The following is a 20039-nucleotide window of genomic DNA, read 5'->3' on the forward strand; positions in this document are numbered from 1 at the left end:
CCTGAGAAACCTGTATGCAGGTCAGGAAGCAACAGTTAGAACTGGACATGAAAACAACAGACTGGTTCCAAATCGGGAAAGGAGTACATTAAGGCTGAATATTGTCACTTTGCTTATTTAACTTATATGCAGAGTACATCATGTGAAATGCTGGGCTGGAGGAAGCACAAGCTGGAATCAAGATTGCTGGGAGAAATATCAATAACCTCTGATATGCAGATGACACCACACTTAGGGCAGAAAGTGAAGAAAAATTAAAGAGGCTCTTCATGAAAATGAATGAGGAGAGTGAAAAAGTTAGCTTAAAACTCAGAGAACTAAGATCATGGCATCCGGTCCCATTATTTCATGGCAAATAGACAGGGAAACAATGGAAACAGTGAGAGACTTTATTTTCGGGTGCTCTAAAATCACTGCAGATGGTGACTGCAACTATGAAATTACGACGCTTGCTCCTTGAAAGAAAAGTTATGACCAACCTAGACAGCATGTTAAAAAGCAGAGACATTACTTTGCCAACAAAGGTCCGTCTAGTCAAAGCTATGGTTTTTCCAGTAGTCATGTATGAATGTAAGAGTTGGACTATAAAGAAAGCTGAGCATCAAAGAATTATATCCATGGGGTCACAAATAGTCAGACACGACTGAGTGAGTGAACTGTACTGAACTGAGTAAGGTCTACAACTTAATGCTATTTATTGCATAACTGTTAGTTTTCTGATTTAGACAACTATAAAGGCTGAGCACTGAAGAATCAATGCTGTCAAACTGAGGTGTTGAAGACTCTTGAGAGTCCTCGGACTGCAAGGAGATCAAACCAGTCAATCCTAAAGGAAATCAATCCTGAATAGTCATTGGAAGGACTGATGCTGAAGCTGATTCTTCCCCACAATATCTAACAACACTGTTTTAATCATCACACCTCGTTTCATGATTTCTATCTGCCCAAGCATATCTATGTTTCTCTGTTAACCACGCTAGGATGGTGTTTTCCCCAGTAGGAGTTCCTTCTACTTTTGCCCTCACTAAATTAATCTCCTTTTCTTTCTTTCAAGTTTCAATTTGCTCCTCTCCTCCAAGTCACCTCTCTTGTCTGGATGCAATCAATCCAGGAGTTTGCTTTCCCCCTTTAAGCTGATCTGGTCTTTACCTATTTGGTTTTTCTGTTTTATCACTGTAGAACTGTCTTACTTCAAGAAATTTGGGACATAAATGTTTACACACAGGCAACTATGTCTAATTGGCCACCAATTATAGTTATAAAATATATGAAATAAGGATTGTTGTTTTATTATAGAATGAGCTCTATGATTCTTAGGAAATACAAATTTCTCCTAAATCCTAAGAAAAATATAAAGAAAAAAACTAAATTTCCACTTTAGAGCAAGACATTATTAAATTCACCATCAACTAACAATGAATAAGTTCATGTAAAAAATAAAAATAACTATATAGCTGAGGGCCTTTCCCGCCTCTCTATATATTTTAATATTTTTTTTCTAAAATATAAAATTCTATCTATTATTTAGAATATTAAGGACACATTTTAAACTTTTCTTCATGACAAGGTTTTGAAGAGAGTTACTTATTTCTGTGCTGCACTCAGAGACTAGTGTCTTTCCCTCTGTTAAAGGCATTTCTCAAAAGACATAACCATTGGAAAAGGGTTCTATGATCAGATAGATTCGGGAATTACTATATACTAAATATTCTCTAAAGGGATTCACAAGGAATTCCCTGGTAGGACAGTGGTTAGGACTCTGCTCTCTAACTGCTAGGGGCTTGGGTTTAGTAATCCCTGATCTAGGGGAACTAAGATTTCACAAGCCACACAGCATGGACAAAGAAAATAAAATAAAAGTTACTCACAGTGCAAATTAGTATACTAAAGTCTTTGCAGTTCTATAATAAATTAAAAATATTAAAGATTTAATGTTCCTCAAGATTTTTTGACCAATGAACACCAGTTCACCAACATGTCAGTCAACTTCTAAGATTTTCTCAAACAGCGGCTGAGGGGACATTGTCCTGGGGTCTGGATTACAATCCCACTTGAGTACCTACAGCTGCTTTGTAGAGTCTCCCCACCTTTTAGGCCTTTCATTGTGGGTTCTTGTTGCTGCTTTTCCCACTTGTAAACTCTTGCTCCCAATTGCTGTCGCTGTTTAGTCGCTCAGTGGTGTCTGAGTCTTTGCAACCCCATGGACTACAGCATGCTAGGCTTCCCTGTCCTTCAGGGAAGGACTGTCTCCCAGAGTTGGCTCAAACTCACGTCCATTGAGTCGATGATGCCATATAGCATCTTGTTATTTTTCAGGCTTTTCTGAGAAACTAATGAAAGTCTTCAAAATTCTCCTAGACTCTCTTATTGAAAAAAAAAAATCATGTAGTCATAGCTTCAGGGCTAAACAGGACCACCTGAAGTCTATCCATGCTGTCATAAGACACAGTGGTCCACGACCTTGTGTTTTATTAAAAGTGCAAATTCCTAGGTCATCTCCAGATCTCTTTTAAGCAAATGCCCCAGCTGAGTTTTCTGCACAGGAAAGTTTGAGACTACTACCTGAGGAATCTAATTAGAAACCTTAGGGGTTGAAAAGCACTCTCTAGGCATTAGAACACCCTCCAGCGATCTTGCCTGGAGAATCCCAGGGACGGGGGGAGCCTGGTGGGCTGCCGTCTAGGGGGTCGCACAGAGTCGGACACGACTGAAGCGACTTAGTGGCAGCAGCAGCAGCAGCAGGCATTGGATTTTGGTCTTAGCAAGTCAACTAAAAAGGTGCTATTATATATATATATATATATATATATATAAAACCTATATTTACATATATAAAACATCAATGACTTTAAAAGGAAATTCCACATTTTCCATGGTCACAAAGTTTATTTATGATTTTTTTTTTCATTTCTGGAAGAAATAGGGAATGTCTGTTGGGAATTGCTAAGATAAATGAATTTATCTATACATTTTCCCTGGGCAAAAGAAGAACCTGTCCTCGAAAAATACCTAAAGAATAATTAGAGTTCTTTAGGCACACTCATGAGAAATGTAAAATGATTTCCTTGAGTTCAGAGACTATGTCCAGTTTGTTCACTATAGTATCTGAAGAATCCAGCACAAAGTAGACACTCAAAAATACTAGTTAAAAAAAAATGTATGCAATTCCTAGAAATAGCTAATGAAGAAAAGTATAAAACAAAAAGATTTCATACTTAATCCCATCAAAACAATAAATATGTAATTCAATAAGGAGACAAATAATTACAGTATTATATATACATTCTTGTCAGTATTTTGACAAAATAGATTTGAAAATTATTTCTAAAATAGAAAATGTGTGCAAAGGATATAAAAACAATGATGAAGTGGAAACTTTATAAAGCATAGTGATACAACAGACTAAGGCACATTTTTCTGTGTTTAACAAGTAAAACTATACTTTAGAAAATACTCTATCATTAAAAAATTCACAGATATTCATAGATCTGTTGTCTTAAAAAATAGAAAATCTCTCTCTTCTGTCTCTGTATATTTATATACACATGCTGTGGCTGCTTAGTCGATTCAATTGTGTTCTGTACGACCCCAAAGACTGCAGCATGCCAGGCTCTTCTGTCCATGGGATTCTCTAGGCAAGAATATTGGAGTGGGTTGCCTTGCCCTCCTCCAGGGGATCTTCCTGACCCAGGGATCGAACCCAGGTCTCCTGCATTGCAGGCAGATTCTTTACCGCTGAGCCACCAGGGAAACCCCTTACACACACACACACACACACACACACACACACACACACACACACACACACACACACACACACACACACACACACACACACACACACACACACACACACACACACACACACGGACTTCCCTGGTGCCTATAATGCCTGACCCAGGGATCGAACCCAGGTCTCCTGCATTGCAGGCAGATTCTTTACCGCTGAGCCACCAGGGAAACCCCTTATACACACACACACACACACACACACACACGGACTTCCCTGGTGCCTATAATGCAGGAGACCCGGGTTCAATCCCTCCAGGGGATCTTCCTGACCCAGGGATCGAACCCAGGTCTCCTGCATTGCAGGCAGATTCTTTACCGCTGAGCCACCAGGGAAACCCCTTACACACACACACACACACACACACACACACACACACACACACACACACAGGGAAACCCCTTACACACACACACACACACACACACACACGGACTTCCCTGGTGCCTATAATGCAGGAGACCCGGGTTCAATCCCTGAGTCGGGAAGATCTCTTGGAGAAGGAAATGGCAACCCACTCCAGTATTCTTGCCTGGAAAACCCCATAGACAGAGGAGCCTGGTAGGCTACAGTCCATGGAGTTGCAAAGAGTCGGACACAACTGAGCAACTTCATTTCACTTCACTTCACACACACACACACACACACACTCACACACATACAGATATATCACTCAGAGGATATATACTATAAATTATATACTTAGAAGTGTTTTTCACCCAGTAACTAATAGTTAAAATATTAACTCCATTATCTTGTAGCAAAAATAAGGACACTGAAAATAAATCTAGGACATTAAAGCTCCTCACATTTGATCTGCAACAAAGCAGCTTTTGGAATAAATATCAAAGTCCAGCTAAATCAGACAGACCATAAAAATGTGGGTTGCAGCTGAAAGTACACATATTATTTTCCAAAACCATTAGCAACAGAATTCTTGTTAATGATAGCATTAAGATACAGGAGAAAATGAGAAGCTAGCAAAATCAGATAATCTGAAGCTGGTGGATCAGTATAATAGGATAAAAGGTGCACATTTTCGTTTTCCCAAGAAAAACTAACACTAGCCACCCTATTATTGACTGTAAATGGATCCATTTTCAGCGAGGAAGTATTCTTGGTTCCACCAGACAAGCGATGTTAAAAAAAAAAAAAAAAAGAGGCGACACACAAAAGCTATTGAAAGTCTCATTTTGCCGGATGAAATTCATGACATAATCCAAATGGAAGATATTTGTACCAGTGAAGAGAACTTTTTAACAATATTGCAATAAGGAGTCAGCAGAGACTGCTTAGGAACAAATAACAAGCAGTACCTTCCCAGTACCCAAGTCACTTCCTGAGAGCGGGCGGGGCTGTAGAGACCACGCTAGGGTTCCAGCGGCCAGAAGGAGCCCTGTGCCTCTCTGAGCACCTGTCCCAAGGAGCCACACAGCAGGGAAGAAACAGGATGCAAACCCTATGTCCCTTCTTTGCTATGGGAGCCTGGTTACTGGACGAAATCATGGAGAACCTGCAGGCGTGGCTTTTTGTCACACTCACCAGGAAGAAATCGAAGCTGTTCCCTCTCGCCTTTTCCACGGCATTATTTTCATAACTTTATGTATTTCCCACATCTCTATGGCTAGGAAGACACTTGAGGCAGAGACAAAGAATATTTCCACCTTACTTTTCAAAATTGAGTTCAATATCTCATCTCTTTTGACGAAGTTTCTATATGCACCACCCAAAACAGATAGGGTAAAACTTTAAAATAAACTGAATAAATGGAGGACTAACAGGAGCAAGTGAATAATTTTGAAGTTGAGTTAAAGTGCAACCAGACCCAAGGGATACGTGGACATTTGGATATGTGGACATTGAGATACCCCGCACATAAACTTCAGGACCCCTCTTCTACACGGTGAGAAGATGAAGATAAAACTGTGGGAAAAGCTAAGCCTCAAAAAGCTAACTGAACCTGAATTCCGGAAATGTTCAAAGTCTTGGAAGCTGGAGGTTGGGCTCCCCCTCTCTTTAGCTCTTTCCCCACTTTTCTTTCTTCCCCCATTTTCTTTTTTTTGGATGTGGACGATTTTTAAAGTCTTTATTGAATTCATTATTGTTTTCATCTTATGTTTTGGTTTTTTTTTAGCAGAGTGGCATGGGTTAGTTTCCCAACCAGTGGTCAAACCCACACCCCCTGCATCGGAAGGCAAAGTCTTAACCACTGGACCGCCAGGGAAGTCCTCCCCCACGTTTTATTACGTGGCATGTTGCTACTTCTAGCACCGCTACAAGAAGCCTAAGAGGCAGCACGGTAGAGTAGTTAACGTATGGAATTGTGAGCCTGAGGTCCTGGATTCATATCCTGACCCTGCTCCCCACTAACTTTTGCTAAGTTACTTAATATCTTTATGCTGCACTAGTGTATAAGGTTTAACTGAGTAAATACAAGAGCAGTTCCAGAGAGCTAGTAAGGACTGTATAAATGTGTGATAGTATTACCACGTCCTCTGAGAAACCGGGCCTCAGGTTCTAGGTCAGCTGAGTTGCCTATTTTCTGTGATCCTCCCTATTTCACTGCACATACCTTTATTTCAACACTTGCTATATCATTTATAATTATTAGTTTGGGCGTTGTCTCCTCAAACTTTAATCTGAAAGGCAGAGATTTTTCCCCCTTATATTGCATTCCCACTATTCATCATAGTGCCTACAGTGATGAATGACTTCAAAATGAGAAACACTGGTTAAGTGTCAGAGGCAATACCAAATGCTCTTAACATATTTTATTTGGCTTTTTTCCCTGGCCATAAAAAAACTTTAGTAAAATACTAATAGTAAATGAACTTAACGCTAACCGTCGTATGTCAATTTTAACAGTCGTATTTAATAAAATATGTCAATTTTAATTTTAATATCTTCAGGAGAAAGAACCATAAGCATTATATCAAAGACCTGTAAACTACTTTAAATATCACTATTATTTAATAGGCTCCATCTCTAAACTTGAACATTTATAAAGTTTAATGGTTCACTCTAAGATCTTGGATCTTAGATCCACTCTAACACCTTCCACTGCTGCTTAGCTGTGTCAACCCTTCAAAACATTGGTTTTGTTTCCATGTGTGTGGTCATCATCTTTTTTAGAACCTCAAAAGCTATGCACCTATGTTTACAGAAACAATGGCTTGCATGCAATTCTAAGAGTTTCCCAGATCCACTGAAGCCTTAGATTCTCCTTGATAACCTGCTTAAGACCCTCTGCCTTGGTTCACCTGACTTGAGGAGAAGTCAGATGAGCAGGTCTCAAGATCTTCCTCCCACTGAGGAGACTTGTATTACATATGTATAATATCCTTTAGAAATTTCTACTTCCCCTTGCAAGAAGAAAGGGTTAACTTCAGTTTCTACTTCATAATCTCATCACTGTTTCCATATGATAAAAGGTCTAAAAAACATTTAGAGAGACAACTCTGCCCACTAAGACATAGGCCCTAGGTATGGTGAGAAAATAAACTGAGGAATAATAACTAATCCTCTTGCTGCTCATGAACTTAGATAAACACATAGATTAGTACTAAGTGGCCACTGCTTTGATAGAGGGACATGATGACCAAGTCACTCAATTAGAAAAGACTGAATCGCTAGTATCACGCTAGCAGTGCAGACCGTATCTGCATTCTCTGTATCTTCTTTCTCTGTTTTAGGCCAAGAGAGTTGTTATGCTTAATTTTGCATCCATTGACAGGATTGGTAATCATAGTCTAAGACAAGCAGACCTATGGACAGAATAAATGCTCACAACCCACCCTCAGCCCCCACGTGACTTGGAGATTTGCTATTCTCTTTGGCGGGGTGCACACAGAAAATATCTTCTTGCTTCACACACCACTGGCTGAAACGGGTGGAGATAAAGTCATCTTGAAGCTATTCTTCTGGGTCAGTGAGAAACTAAAAAGAATCTGCTTCTATTATTACCCTTTTATGGCTTTGGGGCCAACACTGGCTCCACTGGGTGCTACCTAAATGAACTGCTAAATGATAACCAAATTCTCCCACACTCCATTCCATCTTCTCTGGCAATAGCTGTCAGTGTTACAACAAGGGATCAGACTTCTCATCCATTTGCCAAGAGTAGGTATAATACTCCTGTCCCTCTCCTATTTTTCTCTCTTTGTTATTTTGTTTACCTGACTGAGAACATGAGAGAGAGTATCTGACTCCTGATGTAGCCACTGTTATTTGAAGATGCTAATCAAAGAATGGCTTACATTTGAATTCAGCCAAAATTGAGAAATGTACCCAGGACAAATCTCTGAGTATTTCCTAAGCTGACTTTTGCTTTATGCTGGTTTAACTCCCAGTTATAAATACACAGATATGCTGACCCTCTTAAAGAATATCTTAATAAAAAGACATCTATAGCGTAATGAAATAGGGTTTAAATTTTAAGTACTGTATGCTAATGGGACATTATTAATGAAATATCTTCTTAATATCCTTTTCTCAGTCTCAAATTTTGTTAGAGTTAATTATATCTCTGATCATAGGTGTTACGTTCTATTATCATGACCAAAAATTAACCCATAGAAAAATCCTGAAGTTAACAATTCATTTTTACTATAGTCTAAGGTTGTATCTGAGAATTGGCATTTCATTTTTTAAAAGATATGCCATGATAGAGATATTACATTATCAGTTTGTGATATAACATGTTAAAAAATGAATTCTAAAAATTTAGCCCTGGAATAAAAATAATACCATCATCAAAAAGATGGATTTAAGATACCTGCTGAGTATATGCTTCCTAATATAATTCTAATTGAATCATAACCTTTCAAAAGGGACTGAACATTTTTCCTCTTTTACACTAAAAAAATAAAGAGTAAGATTCTCTTAACACTTTTTTATCAGGTAGGCAAATTATAATGCTTGTGAAGATATGTTAAAATGAATATGAAGAGAGATAGCTGTGGTGATAATAGGAGTAGCTTGTACCCACCTGGCAAGCGGTATTCACGAGCTCATTATTCTAACAGAGAGGAGGGGAGGGCTTGGACTTAGGGAAGCCATTTACCAGGTGTGATAGCTCCTCACTGAGCAAATTCTATAGTTATTTTATCTTTTTAGCTGCCTTCCTCACCTAAGGAATAGTAATCCAGCCTTAAAGGCAAAGTCATATTTCCTTCAAACTTTATGACTTTGGGGCCCCTTGGGAAGATATCATCTTTTATATTATCTTCCCTCCAAAGCCCTACGAGCGACAAAAAAAAAAAAAAAAATCTTTAAGTGGGTTTCACTTGCTAACTCAACAAAGATTTGCCTTGTGCCTATAATGCAAGAGGCAACCATGTGACGTTTACCACGGGTAGTGAGACATGAGAGGCAAAAAGCAGGCTAGGGGTGACCAGCCAGGGCTAGGCTTCACACCAGTCACCATCAGCTCCTCGGCCACTCCTGTCTCTTCAGAACAAATTCATCTCTCTTCAACAATTTAAGTTCAGGTAGGAAAAAAGGCATTAGGTTCAATATATATTGGGAAAAAAAAAAAAAAGACCCTCAGAGTTGAGAAAATCCTATGGATAAAAAAATTAATTGAAGACATTATCAGTTGACTGTCAACCTATTTTGATATAAATGGCCAATGCTGGGCTCTGTTGCTCTGTTATAGTTTATTTCAGGAAAATATTTATGATGGGAAAAAACAAGTAAAAACTACATGAAAAATTAAACTGAACTTGGTTTTTCTTTGCATATATAAATACTAGATATCTTTGATTTTTATATTATAATAAAAAATGCTTCCCTGGTGGCTCAGATGGTAAAGAATCTGCCTGCAATGAGGGAGATCGGGGTTCGATCCCTGCGTCGGGAAGATCCCCTGGAGAAGGGAATGACTACCCACTCCAGTATTCTTGCCTGGAGAATTCCATGGACAGAGAAGCCTGGCAGGCTACAGTATATGGGGTTGCAAAGAGTTGGACTCTACTGAACGACCAACATTTTCACTCTAACAAACACAATATTTTAGAACTCAACTTGCATTGCATTGGGTCCAGTACTATTGGTGCCTGAGCTGTGACATATAGAAAGGAAGATTAAGACATCAAAAAGTCTACAAATAATAAATGCTGGAGAGGATGCAGAGAAAAGGGAACTCCCCAACACTGTTGGTGGGAATGCAAATTGATATACAGCTACTACATAGAACAGTATGGACGTTCCCTAAAAAACAAAACTGAGTTACCATATGAGCCAGCAATCCCACTTCTGGGGCATATATTCGGAAAAGACAAAAATGCTAATTTGAAAAAAAAATACATGCATTCCAATGTTCGTAGCAGCACTATTTACAATATCCAAGACATGGAAGCAATCTAAATATCTGACAAACAAATGGATAAAGAAGATGTGGTACATTTATATAATGGAATATTACTCAATCACAAAAAAGAGTGATACAATGCCATAGAGCTTATCATACTAAGTAAATCAGAGACAAATATCACATGATATCACTTATATGTGGAATCTAAAAAAATGAGACAAGGGAACTTATTTACAAAACAGAAACAGACTCAGAGATGCAGAAGACAAGCTTATGGTTACTGAAAGGAAAGACAGGGACATAATCCCAACCCAGGGATCGAACCTGGGTCTCCTGCATTGTAGGCAGACGCTTTACCATCTGAGCCACCAGGGAAGTCCTAACAGATACACAGTACTATATATAAAATACATAAACAACAAGGACCTACTATATAGCACAAGGAACTATATTTGATACCCTGTAATAGCTTATAATGGAAAAGAAGATGAAAAAGAATATATATACTCAGTAATATACATATATAGGTACATATATATACACATATATGTATATATTACTGAGGGCTTCCCAGGTGGCTCAGTGGTAAAAGAATCTGCCTGCCAAGAGGCCTGGTTTGATCCCTGAGTTGGGAAAATCACCCTGGAAAAGGGAATGGCAACTCACTCCAGTATTCTTGACTGGACAGAGGAGGCTGGTGGGCTATAGTCCATGGACTCAAAAAAGAATGGGACATGACTTAGTGACTAAACAACAACAAGAAATTCACTGAACACATAATATATGGTTAAAAGCCTTACATATGTTATTTCTAATCATCACAGAAACTATAATCAGGAAAGAGGCTCAGTAAAGGTAAATCATTTATCAGTGAAGGACAATGTGAAAGTATTCTTTAAGAAAAACAGCAATAACACTAATTTTCAACTGAAAAACAAAGTATGGGAGTCAGGAGAAAAACAATACTATGGGAGTCAGGAGGTAATTCCTCTGAACAGCTTGACTCTGTAAGATCAATGTAAGAATAATATAGACAATTTGATCCATCAGTAAGAGACAATGCGTACTTTTCCCAGAACTGGAAATCACCTTTTATAATGTATCTTTCTTTCAAACATCAGGTTCTAACAATGACAATAGAAAAAATTAAATAATGTTTATTTTGTGCCAGATACTGTTATAAGCATTCTTCTATACACTTTTGCTAATCCTCTAAACTCTGTGAGGGAAGCACTAACATTAGCACCTACCTCGAAAGTATGAAGATGTTAAATAAATTGCTCAAGGTCACAAAGCTCATAAGTCACTTTTTAAATGGGCTTGTTATGTCAGGATCAATCTTTAGCAGGCAACAGAATTACCTGGACAGTTGTTAACACACAGGTTGGTAAACGGCCCCCAAAGCTTCTGATTCAGTGAGTCTAGGGTGGAGCCCAAGAATTTCTATTTTTCACACGCTCCAGGTGATGCTGCTGATTTAGAAACCACACTCTGAGAACACTTGCTCTGTAGCTTCCTTTTTTATTTTTTTTGTACTCCCACCTAGCCATCCTGTTTTCAATGTAGAAGGCTTTGCTTCAGGATAAATTTTCACCAAAATTCATACGTATAAGCTGAAAGAAAATGGCCCTCTAGTCATCCATTTATTGGGTATCTTCATTTTTTTTGTCTGCCCAGCACCTTATTCCCTCCAAGCTGGTCCCTTGGCTATTCAGAGGCCTTCTCTGAGATATTTTGAACAGAAGGACCAGGGGAGTTTCTAGGTGTAAGCAAGAAGCTACCAGGGGTCATGTATTCTGTAGAGTGGGGAAACTGGTCTGAGAATGAAGTCATCACATGGGGAGAAACCAAGGCAGCTTGAAAGCTAAGTTCCATTTACTCAGGCCTCCAGAAATCCTCCAATTTCTGTCCTTTCAGAGGTTTAATTGTTTAGCTCTTTCTTCTGTTGTGTGAGTTACCACATTCTCCTTTAATCAGTACCTCTCCCCTTTCTGCATAAGAAGCAGAGATGAGGAGTGGAAGAAATAACACCTGCAGGATCAGAGTCCTGGCTAATGCCTTCACCAGTAACTTCACAGACAAGTTCCTAGTGCGAATCACAGGTATCTGCAGGGTCTCCAACAAGCCACAGTAAACCTCTACCGCTGCTGCGATCTGAACTTCAAGGGAAGTTCTTTCCCTTAATTTCTGCCTGCATAAGGTCTACATATCCTTCGAGGCCAAACTCAAGTACAAATAATGTTTCTAACTTGCTCTTTCTAAACTAAAATCTCCCCTCTCTGAATTTTTCATATACTCAAAGTTTTACACAAATTACTTGGTGATTCATTTAATCCATGGTAAGCTTTCTTCCTCTCATGTTTTGTGGGTTAGTCGTTTTCATCTCCTGTATTTGAAGGTAATAGGGACAGAGTATAGCAACAAGGTAGGTGATTAAATAGTTAATTCCATTAAGGGATCAGAAGTAAAGGAGAAAGTATGGGAGACGCCCATTTGTTAAAGATCACTCAAGAAAGCAGGTTAACTTAACCACAAAACCAAGCAGGTTTGCTTAGCAATAAAACCATGCAAGCATGACATGCCCCCAAAACAATAAAACAATGGTGGACTGAGACCCCCATCCTGCTCAGTAAGATCAGTAAGTTAATAATTCCTAGCACATGCTTCTCTGTGCACACGAAAAGCAAAACTATAGGGGAAGGTGACGATACACTGAAACCTAAGATGATCTACCGTATTTTAGTATACGTCACTGCCTTTTTTGCTCATTTCCATCATGCAGTGACAGTCCCAGTTTGACCAGATAAGGACAAGAAAACTCCCCCACTCAATGGGGAGGAGGAACTGATGATGGAATCATGATGTTTACTCAAGAAGGAGGAAAAAGGTGATTTTTCCCCTGCCCACTTAACCTTTGATTATAAAACTATAACCTACTAAGTTCTTCGTGAGCCACTCCCTTGCCCACCAGCTTGTATCTCTCTCACAAGCATGCTATACTAATCAACTCTTTTCCTTACCTATCACTCTGCCTCTTGTGGAATTCTTTCTTCACCAAGACAGAAGAACCTGTGTTCTACTGAGTACAGAGATGTGTTCTGTCGGTTTCAAAGGCACTTGAAGGAAAAAATATTGGGTTGGTACAAAAGTAGTTGTGGTTTCAGACTGCAAATTTTAAATCAGTATAACTAAGCCTAAACACCTCTTTATTAATCAAAATAGGAACCATTACAGTCAGTACAATTTTGCCAGTGAGAAATAAGTTTACTCCTGCAGTGTAAAAATTGTGCCTCAGATTTCAACAAATTCTTTGAAAGCATTTTCTGCCTCCTGCTGGTTGTGGAACATCCTGCAAAAAGTTGTTGAGATATTTGAAGAAGTAATCAGTTGGCGAAAGGTCAGGTGAACACGGCAGATGAGGCAAAACTTTGTATGTGACCCAATTCATTCAACTTTGGAAACATTGGCTGTGCAATGTGTGGTTGGGCATTGTTGTGAGAAGAATTGGGTCCGTATTGTTGTTGACCAATGCTGGTTTGCAGTTTTGGGTGCATCTCATCGATTTGCTGAGCATACTTCGCAGATGTAATGGTTTCTCTGGGATTCAGAAAGCTGTAGTATATCAGACCGGCATCAGACCACCAAACAGTGACTGGGACCTTTGCTGCAAGTTTGGCTTTGGGAAGTGCTTGGAGCTTCTCAGTCCAACCACAGAGCTGGTCATCATATAAAATCCTTTTTTTGTCACATATCACAATCCAATCGAGCCATGGTTCATAGGTTGTTGTGTAGAATAAAAGATGACAACACTTCAAAACGACAATTTTTTTTTTGATTTTCGGTCAGCTCATGAGGCTCCCACTTATCAAGCCTTTTCGCCTTTCCAATTTGCTTCAAATGTCAGATGACGCTAGAATGGTCGATGTTGAGTTCTTCAGCAACCTCTCGTAGTTATAAGAGGATCAGCTTCGATGATTGCTCTCTGTTGGTTGTTGTCAATTTCCAATGCTGGCTACTATCCTCATCTTCAAGGCTCTCGTCTCCTTTGCAAAACTTCTTGAACCACCACTGCACAGTACGTTTGTTAGCAGTTGCTGGGCCAAATGTATTGTTGACATTGCAAGTTGTCTCCATTGATTTTGGAGAAGGAAATGGCACCCCACTCCAGCACTCTTGCCTGGAAAATCCCATGGATGGAGGAGCCTGGTAGGCTACAGTCCCTGTAGAGCCGGAAACAACTAAGAGACTTCACTTTCACTTTCTTTCTTTGCACAAGAAAATCACTTGAATTTGCTTTTTGTCTAACATCATTTCTGTAGTCTAAAATAAATATAAAATAAACAGCAAGTAATAAGTCATTAACAAAAAAAAGTTAGAAATGCACATTAAAATGATGTATAACATAACCACATTTATTTAAGAATGTATTCCAAAATCAAACAGCAAAGTTCAACAATGTAAAACTGCAATTACTTTTGCACCAACCTAATAGAATTTAGGCTTTAAATTGATTTCAAACTTCTAAAAAAAAACTACTGGGAGAAAGGTAGCTTTTCTCAAAAGAAACATTGTTTCAGAGTTGAGTTGAGGGTGGGGGTGGGTAGCAGAGAGTAGGACTGAGCTCTAGAATAAGGCATCTTGTAGGAACTCTCTGGGCTGAGAGATGAGATGGGAGAGTCTGGAAGGACTGAGAAACAAGGTTTGGGTTTTCTTTCCGCTGTGTCTTCCAGATAAACCCTCCATTCTCTACGCATTTCCTGTTATAAGCAAGCACCGGAAAGTGAACACCGTTGCTCATCTCTGCCTGCCTCTCCAGATCCTGCCTATTCTGCAACCAACACACTTCCATTTCATCCTGTTCATTCTGGACAGAAGTCAAAAGGAACCCCTACCAGCTGGAATTGCTTTCCCAGAACTTTGCAACTGCTTGTGTGCATAACTCCCAAGCAGCTTTTCATGTATTCATATTTTATTACCCTATCTAGATGAGAAGTAAGGGTCTTATGCTTTTGGAATTCCCATTAATCTTAGCACAATACTTGTTAAATAGCAGGGGCTAGATTAATAAGCTGATTAGTTGGTTACTACAATATACCTCCAGATACTGATTTATTTCAAGAAAATGATCCCAGTTAAAAAAAAAATTCATGGAACGCCTGTTGTGCATCAGGCAATGGATTGGGTGCTGGGGAAAATAAATAATGCTTGCCCTTGAGGTGCTCAGGGTCCATATGGGGAGACAGACCCCTAATTAGATATTTTAATAGAATATGCTAAGAGCTTTGAGAAAGGCATATGGAGATGCTGTGGGAGCGTGGATGAGGGGCCCTGGCCCAGAGAAAGCTTCCTGGAAGAAACGACACATGAGCTGTCATAAAAGATCAATGGGAATTAGGCAAAGACGGGGAGGAAGAGGGTAGGAGGTGGGAGACACCAGGGCAAGAGCAGGGGTTTTCTGTCACCTCGGTGTGAGCGGAGAGAGAAAAACATGAGGGGAGGAGAGGCAGGGGCTGAGGCTGCAGGAGGCAAGGAAGCCTTGCTTTCTACCACGAAGTAGCTGGAGGTTTGCTCCCAACAGTGATGAGGAGCCACTGAGGAGCTTTAGACAAGGGCGGGGCGAGGGCTGGGCAGATGTTTTACAGGAAAACAAGAGGGAGGAATCCAATCACAAAGGGAAACAAAGCTATTTTAACAGTCCGAATGAGAGATGATGAAGATCTAAACTGCCCCTTGATGACAGAAATGCAGAGGAAGAGATAGACTTGGAAGTATTCAGGCGGTCAGGCAAAATACAGCAACTCGGTAATTCTTTTGATGGCCGGGAGGTGGGAGGAGGGAGAGGGAGGGGGGAATGAGCCATAGTTGGCACCTGAGTGATCCTTCGAGGCCCTAACTTGGATTTCGGGAGAGGACTGGGATCAGGGGAATGGTGAGGAGGTGTGATTTGCCCATGCTGGGTGTGGAGTGCCTGTGCAACATCCCAGAGACCAGCTGAGCAGAGGCTAAGCTCTACGAATATGAAGCTCTGGGGGGGGATCAGGGCTGGAGCTAAATCCAATCAGGCAGTCCTTCATACATAGAGATGGTCAGAGACAAGATGATAAACAAAGGAGATATCCACATATGTCTATTATTTTAATTTAGTCTTATTTCCTTACCATTTTAGATTGAAAAAAGTATCACACTTTCAGACATCATTATAGGAAGCATTTTAAAGATAAGATGAAGTCTTCAATGAGAAATTGATTTCAAAATAACAAACATGCAGCCTTTTGTCATATAATGGTGTTTAGGAACGCTGTATTAACAGAGGATGGCAAGTCTCTATGTCAGATTAATTCTATGTATGTTTCAAACGATGACAATAACAAACCACTTAAGTTTGTCTCAGACACTATGTACAATATCTATATTAATAGTTAGATATTATGAAGTAGGTTTTATCACTATCAACTCTATCTTACAGACTATGACTCACAAAAGATTACCTATCCGAGGCCAGAAAGCGGCCATGTGGCAAAACTAGAGTGCAAAGCGAGCGAGGCTCCATAGCTCCAGATAGCAACAAGGCATCCAGCAGGAAGGGCCCCTCCCTCACCCCCAGGCGGGTTTTTTTGTTTTTTTTTTTTTGGCAGCAGCAGCAGCAGCTGTGAGAGGATGGCCAATAAGACAGCAATAGCCTTGATACTCCAGAAGGAGGCAGGCAAGCACAGGAATTTTAACACACACACTCAAAATCATAACTAATGAACTGATGTCTAAATGAACGCATGCATCAATCTAGGTATTCACACGTATGAATCTGGGTAGCTAAAACCGAGTATTATTGATTTTGGAGGGCAACTTGAATTGACATATTAAAATTTAAATTAGCTTGCTCTTTGGCCCAGGAATAACTCTTCTGGGAACAAAGCTTTCAAAGATATACACTCAAGCATACAAAGAAAAGAAACTGGGAGAAATGCTAACATCTGTCAATAGGAGCTAGTTAATTAAGTAATTCATATAATCAGACAATAGTTCACAGCTTGTAAAAAGATGCACTTTGTATATACTGAAATAAAAGAGATCAATGACATAGTAAAAAAAAAAATTGCAGAATGTACATACACAGTACAGGCACGTGTGTAAGTACAGAAGGGTACACGCCAAGCTACCAACAGGGAATCACTTTAGGACGGCAGGATTGAGGGTAGAGAGGGTGAAAAAGGCCAAACGCTTTTTATTTTATATGCTTCAAATATGTGCACACACAAATACATGTAACGGTGGCCAGGTATTGCTTTGGGGAAAAAACTGTTTTCTAAATCCAGTGAGTCAACACTATGGTAAGATTACATTTAGCCACATGCACACGAATTAGGCTACACCTATAATGGAATATCATGGCCCTACTGAAAAGAACGTCAGAACAGATGGCATCAGTATGGGAGGAGATCATGAAATATTAACTGGAAAAGGCACAATGCAGAACAGTAGCCTGATCTCATTAAAAAAATACAAATCTGTATATTAATTCTGATACATGCAAATGAAAAATCCTGCAATATGCAACAAAGTATGAATAACAGTGGTGATCTGGGGGATTGGGAATTGGGGGAAGGAAATGTGAGATCTTCGACTCTCTCCGTATATCTATTTGATGTTTTAATTTTTATAATGAAATTACTTGGAAAAGTTACCTAATAAAACATTCTCATTTCATATTTTAAATATTTGGTATCACAAAATCTTCAAATAGGTCCCAGAAAAAGTTTCAGATTCAAATGTTTATGAAATAATTAAAGGCACACTAAAGGAAAGGAAAGTGAAGTCACTCAGTCGTGTCCAACTCTCTGCGACCCCATGGACTGTAGCCTATCAGGCTCCTCCGTCCATGGGGTTTTCCAGGCAAGAGTACTGGAGTGGGTTGCCATTGCCTTCTCCAAAAGGCATAGTAAAGGCTGAACAACAACAAAAATGCCTATGGCTGATTCATGTTGAGGTTTGATAGAAAACAGCAAAATTCTGTAAAGCAATTATCTTTCAATAAAAAAATAATTAAAAAAAAAAAGTAAAAGTACTTTAATATATTTTCAGAATCTCAGTTTTTCTCTTTCTTCCCACTCCCACAAAGTAAATTTAAGCCAGAGATGCTCCTGGTCTTCGCTTTGGATGCAGAATCACCTTCTCTCCGGTCTCACCTCCCCTCTCAGCAAAGTAGAACTCAGCTTCCCTTCTAACTGGGAAGGCCCCTCATGAGACCCCCTGTCTTAGGAAGGAGGGCTCAGACGCCCTCCCTACTCCAAGGCGGTAATAGGAGTCTCTCACCTCTCTTCTATGTCTTCCACAGCACTCCCACTGCTTCTCCATTTTTGTGGCAACATCATCCCCTCTTCTAAGCTCTTGCCCATGCCTTAAGCATCCCTCTTCCCTTTTTTGATTGTCTTTGGAGAAGACCAGATTAAGAACCTCTCATTTCTCCCAGTGGTTCCATAGGAAAGCCCTGTCTTTTGAGAAGCAAATATGGGTTTCTTCCTAATGAAGAACTACCCACTCTGCCTTTTGCAATATTCAGCATCTTCCAACGAGTCACACATCTCAGAGCCAGACTTCCTCACCGTTAGTTCAAAGTGGCAGGGCACTGTAAGGACATACTGTGGAAAACGCCTACGGTTCTAAGGGAGAAACAGCCTCGATTAGATCAGCTTATGAATCATTCCGCTTTTGACAAATGATATAAAGAGAGGATCTTCAGAGTCACTAGTTTAATGTGAATAAGGCATTTATGTATAAAGTCATCTTTCTCCAAACTTTGGTTACATGTAATAGAAAATAGGTAAGTGTGAGCAGTAAATGGGAATTTCCCATAAGATGTAGTTCTCGTCTCAAAGAGGTAGAGGGACAATGGACAAGAAGCTGGAGTGAAAGTCCCTCTGCTTAATCATCCTCTGAGTTTGCAAGTGGATCCGAAAGCAACCATTTACAGTTGTTTGGAGAGCCAAGATCCCCAGGTTACCAAAGTGAGACTTAACATGTTTGGAATTCACTTGGAGAAGCCTCCAAATACGTATGGTAATTGGGGGTGCAGCTGTGCCCCTTTGTTTTCACCACAAAGAGGCTTGAATGACTCCACAGTGATATTAGATGAGCAATCTTAAAATACCTTAAAAGCCAGTGTTAAAGATCAAACCTAAGTTACGCCATAATAGCTAAGAGTATAAAATACATCAGCTCTACCACACCATCAGCAGAGATGAGATGCATCAAACTGTGAACATAGATAACTTAGCAATTCTTATTTGATGACTATGAAAGCAAACATCAAACTGTGTTAAAATTAATATGAAGAAGGTCACATATCTCTTTTTTCACAAATCTACCTTACATAAATAACAAGGAAATAAAACTATAACTGAATAGAGACTTCAAGTTCTTAAAGATCTAATTAGAAACAAACATAATACATGTAAGTAAAGAATCATGTATAGAATAAATTCTAAGCACAGCATTTAAAAGCACAATATACAAATTTCATTATGTTAAGATTTCAATACAGAAATTTTTGCTATGGTGTTGAGTAAATTCATATTTAATATTACGTTGGGAAATTTGAAAAATACAACTAGTTATCAGCAATCAATTTGTTGACTTTGGTGTTCCCAGATGCCATTTGCTTGTTGTTCAGTGGCTAAGTCATGTCCGACTCCTTGCAACCCCATGGACTGCAGCACTCCAGGCTCCTCTGTCCTACCTCCCGGAGCTTGCTCAATCTCATGTCCATTGAGCCAGTGATGTCACCCAAACATCTCATCCTCTGTCTCCCCCTTCTCTTCCTGCCCTCAATCTTTCCCAACATCAGGGTCTTTCCAATGAGTCAGCTCTTTGCATCAGGAGGCCAAAGTATTGGAGCTTTAGCGTCTGCACCAGTTCTTCCAGTGAATATTCAGGGTTGAT

General features: G+C 39.6%; 1 protein-coding gene and 1 non-coding gene across 9 annotated transcripts in view; both read right to left on the reverse strand.

Moving 5' to 3' along the window:
• The window catches only part of KIAA0825 (KIAA0825 ortholog), a 416740-nt gene that overhangs the window by 290082 nt on the left and 106619 nt on the right, over positions 1–20039 (reverse strand). The gene's annotated exons all lie outside the window — the stretch shown is intronic.
• Positions 10407–10478, reverse strand: TRNAC-ACA. The gene has a single exon. It is a non-coding gene; the product is annotated as a tRNA-Cys (tRNA).

This window comes from Cervus elaphus, chromosome 9 (genome assembly GCF_910594005.1).
Source record: "Cervus elaphus chromosome 9, mCerEla1.1, whole genome shotgun sequence".
NCBI classification, from domain to species: domain Eukaryota; kingdom Metazoa; phylum Chordata; class Mammalia; order Artiodactyla; family Cervidae; genus Cervus; species Cervus elaphus.